This window comes from Littorina saxatilis, linkage group LG4 (assembly GCF_037325665.1).
Source record: "Littorina saxatilis isolate snail1 linkage group LG4, US_GU_Lsax_2.0, whole genome shotgun sequence".
Classification (NCBI taxonomy): Eukaryota; Metazoa; Mollusca; class Gastropoda; order Littorinimorpha; family Littorinidae; genus Littorina; species Littorina saxatilis.
Window position 1 is genome coordinate 17,319,080 of NC_090248.1, and position 5,000 is coordinate 17,324,079.

Sequence of the window (5,000 nt, forward strand, 5' to 3'; positions counted from 1 at the left end):
AACACTCGAACACACACACACACACACACACACACACACACACACACACACACACACATAAAGCAATGACAAAAACAACAGCAGAAACTTACACTCAAACCCACACACGCACACAAACACTCACACACACACACACACATACACACACAAACACACACTCACACATGCACACAACGACGCTCATTTTCATAGAAACACAGTAACCCCCTCGTATAAGCGGGAATGAAAGAGTGGTGGCCAATGACCCAGAACAAACAAAAGTCAAAGCTGGCAATTTAGGTTTGTATTCATGGAAATTTGCACGAAATGCATGCACAAGATACGACTTTTCCTTCTATTTTCTCTCTTTGGGACTTTCATTTGCGTCAGCTCGGTTTGATATGAAAAACTGAAGAAAAGCCCTGCCTTTTTTGCACTGAGAAACTGTGGAAGTAGCGTGTTTACTACTGGGTCTGGCTGTAGTTCATTTACCCTCATTTACTTCCTCGTTAGCTTCCAAAGTAAACTCTTTTTTCATCCCATGCATGCGAAAGTGAGGATGTACTTCCGATGTCGCTCAAAACTTTAGAAGCAGTCGCAAACTACCCTGAGTTACTTCCTCGCTTTGCTTCGAAGTAAACCCTTTTTCCGGCCCATGCATACGAAAGTGAGGCAAGTACTTCCGATGTCACTCAAAACTTCGGGAGTTGTCGCGAACTTCCCCCATAGGCATACGGGCCCTGGATGACACAAACATTACGCCGCCATGAAATGCACGAGTTTGACCTCTATTTTGCAAAACTGGTCCAGGGGCCCTGGCAAGAGCCCACATTTTATCATCTGGTACAGGAAATTATGAAGACCTATTTTTTATATTAATACCAATGTGCCTATAGTCTACAAACGTAAACTCCTGTTAGGTATACTTTATGGGAACATATTTTCTTCTTCTTCATTTATAAAAATGTTTGTAGCTGGCAAAATATTTTCGAAAGGCCTGGTCTCAGGCGTAAGGCAAACGGGCAATACAAGTGTTCGAAAACGGAATGATGACTATCCGCGCAAATAATTGACGAGTTCAATAGTTGAACAAAATGTGACAGAGTGTGACTTGACGTCTGTGCTGAACCTGCAAAGCACTCACTCAACGCGGTCTGGCAACCATGCCGCGACGAAAACGATGTATGAATGTCTTTCGTTTTTTATGTCTCGGTTTCCCCCTTCCACCCAATCAACCCCTTTTGAAATGAACCTTTGTGTTTATTCAATAAAATGTCAAAGACGCTCAAAGCGTCTTTCTTTACCTCACTCTGTGGTACTGTCTGTCTGCCACAAACACACACACACACACACACACACACACACACACACACACACACACACACACACACACACCAAAATGTGCTAAAGTGTCTGTCTGCCTGTCTTTATGTCTCTCGAAAATATCCCCCACACACACGAAGTAAATCTGAGTAGGGTAGAGTGCGACATTGCGGCAAACCGTCTGGACTGCGGCAGACTGGGCTGCGGCTGACTGGGATGCGGCAGACTGGACTGCAGCTGACTGGGATGCGGCAGGTTGGGATGACACCGTACAGACTAGTAACACACCACCATGTGTCATGTGGGGAACTGAAGTAGTGTGCATGTGACTTCATTATCTTGCGTCCCTATAGGCCCTGTACACTTGTGATAGCAATTTGTGTTCGCGAGTTGCATTCATCTGTCATGACTGAGAGCTGTTATCAATATCATGCCCGTACTTCAGATGCCAAGTCATTTGACAACTGTTTTATCGTGGCTAGAAATCATGTTTGTAATATTTGTTGTCAAAGAATGATCTCTCCAGTTCTAAAAAAAACACCACGCTCCTATTGATTTAACAAGCTAAGGTAAGGCTTCGATCGTAAAATACAGTGTGAAAAGTGGGTCTTTCAAAAGCGTGTTATGTTTCAGGGCCACGTCACCAGCAGCTTTCAGCTGGTGTTCATTCTTGCTGCGGGCAACGTATGCATGCGCAACGCGGGGTCAGTTGTTGTTGGTGTTTTTCCTTCTGAAAGCAGAAAGTGCTGTATCCCACCTCTCAATAATTCACCGGCAGTGACACAAAGCCGCTTGTTATTGTCAGATTGAGTGGAAGACTGATATATCGATTTGATGCAATCGGGAGGGGGGGGGGGGGGTTGGAGGGGTCGTGTCATCTAGGCTTTATCCTTCTGCATTGCTAGTTTGCTGACAGTCCACTGTTTCATGGTGTGTGGATAGGTGAAAGGTTAAGAGGAGGAGGTTGGAGAAGTTGTCCTGCCTGTGGCGGCAATCAGTGGGTGTGAAGTACGTGACGTACACCACTAACACACGTCATACAGTGTGACAGTCACACGTCGTCAGTGTGCCACAGCTTCACGCATAACAGCGCTGCAGCCATTGTTCAGTCTGCCACCATGTTTTATTTTCCCATTTCAGTGACTTAGGACACCCCCTCAGTGACACCCCCTAAATCCGAATACAAATGAACAATCTTAGCGTCACCAAATGTTTTGCTAGAATATAAGATTTCCCGGCAAGATTTAGAAAGAAAGAGAACTTTGCTTGGTATGAGCTTCTGCGTTCTGGTGGTTATGGCAGTAACGCAACACTGTCTGACGTCATAGACTTACCTGATGCTGTCTCCCCAGCCTTAGTCCTCAGTGGGCCACACGGGGTCGGATCCTGTCAATAGGCACATCTATGGGCCACACGGGGTCGGCCCACTATTGCGCGGGTCTGCTATTGCGCGGGTCTGCTATTGCGCGGGTCCACAATTGCGCGGGTCTGCTATTGCGTGGGGCCGCTATTGCGCGGTGACTATTTGTCATTCAACCAATCTCTCACAGTGTAACAGAAATACCCAAAGCCAAGAGACGCAGCCTAGAGAATACTGTGCTGACAATCATTCAAACGTGTTCGGCAAGTCGGTTTAGTAAGTAAATTTTAAGGGGCTTATTGTCCGTCAGGTCTTAATTGCCTATATTGGACATGAATTGGTTTATACGATTCGAGTTTTTACGCCCTCACGGCTTTTGATGTTTGCGTGTTTAGGTGGTATCAGCCATCTGCACTTATGGTAGAATGACCAAGATCTTTAACGTGCCATTGTGGTGACACGGGGGTGGGAGATGGATACCGTCTCTGGGTCTGCACATAAAGTTGACCCGTGTCTGTCCCGGCCCGGATTCGAACCAGCGACCTTTCGATCACAAGTTCAGTGCTCTACCTCCTGAGCTACCCGGGCCCCCCAAGTCGGTTTCATGGCAAAGACTATGTATATTATTAAACAACAAAAGAAAATAAAGAGGTGTCACAGAAAGGGGGAAATAACCATTTCTTAATCCACAAAATTACTTTTGCAATCCCAACATTCAAAGCATCGAGCTCAGAAATACTACCTTATAAATCTCAGGTGGTCATAATATAATACCAACAAATAAACTGACAAACGGGGGATTGTTATGGAGCAAGAATCGGTCAGAGAGCCAGGTCTCTGCCCACTCCCCTTGGACGTCAACATCAGTCATCGACCGTTTGGGGAATCTGTGGGATATGGCGGGCCCTCTCTCGCTTCATCATTGTTCGGACCGACTCAAAGGACGGGACATCAGAGCAGTCGCCCCCACCCTGCCGACGAATTCGTCGGTGTTCGGTTGCTACCTGCGCCTCAAAGACGCGTTTGGGTGGTCGACACCTCCTCCCTCAGTCTTTGTGTGAATTCTGACCGTGCGATTTCGTTTACATCGGGCGGGTGGGTGTGCACACCCACCTGCGCTCTGACATGGATGTTTGGCTGAGCCGCTTGAAGATTGAACTGGTTTGTGCGGACGGAGGCTGTGCAGGCCGGATACCGCCAGCACCTCCAGTTAAAGGCGTGTGCTGTTTTTCTTTTTATGATATTTATACTCATCCAGAAGAAGGACTTTGCCTCTTTTGCGTCTGCCCTCGAGCACGTGCTGCCATGTTGCCTCGGAAGTTTGCAGGAATGGTGTCAGTCACGTGATTAGAAATTCCCATGTCACATCACAATAAATTCGCATCAGTGATTGCTTATACTTTTGTAGGTCCGTGTAAATGGTGTGTGTCTGGGTTTTTAGACTGCTTTTACCTTTGTAAATGTGCTGTATGAAAAAAGTCATTATTGTTATTGTTCTTCAATACGTTACTCTCCAATGAGAAAGTGCAAGTACAACAGAAAGTAGATATTCCAAGAAATCAGTAACACCCCCACGGAACGGCGTGGTCAGCAGCTGCACCCAGCGCGTGGTTGGCACATGAACGGTGGGTGTCTCCAGACTATGCTTTCAAACTTATGTTTTTTTGGCGCACTTTGTATTGAATATTCTCATTTTCGAGACTTCCATTCACATGTGCATGTGCTTGTTACATGAATAAGTTGCGTATCAATAGAGTAATTACAAAATGTATGGTTGAGTGTCATAAAATGAACACTGTCACCACATTTAAACTCGGAAATTTGTCATTACTGGCAACAGACTGGCTTGTTTAAGTACTCGAATGTGCTATTTTATGTATCCCTGATAGCTGATTAAGTTTACAAGGGTTAGTGTTGTGTAGATTTTACACAGTTCGTAAATCAAATCTGAAGTCTGTTTCTTTTGCTGCCTGCGCGCCGCGTGCAGACCCGGCTGTAGTACATTCCTGGGGAAGGGGGGGGGGGGGGGTTCTGGGGAGTGCACGGTAGGCCCAGTCACATTGGCAACTATTCCGCTTCTTCTTAGGTCGCGCAATAGCGGACCCGCGCAATAGCAGACCCGCGCAATAGCGGACCCGCGTAATAGCAGACCCGCGCAATAGAGTACCCGCGCAATAGCAGACCCGCGCAATAACGGCCCAGCCCCCGGCCACACAACTCGACGTCACTAACACTGACGTCACACGCCGAGAATGATCATCGACACAACAGCAGACGGTGAGCCACACATATACAGATTGCTCAGCTGCTGATGGCTGTATTCCTAGTAATTTGTTAT

General features: G+C 46.7%; 1 protein-coding gene across 3 annotated transcripts in view; it reads left to right on the top strand.

Annotated features, from left to right (window-relative positions):
• LOC138964112 (uncharacterized) overlaps nt 1-5,000 on the top strand; it is an 86,400-nt gene that overhangs the window by 20,549 nt on the left and 60,851 nt on the right. The gene's annotated exons all lie outside the window — the stretch shown is intronic.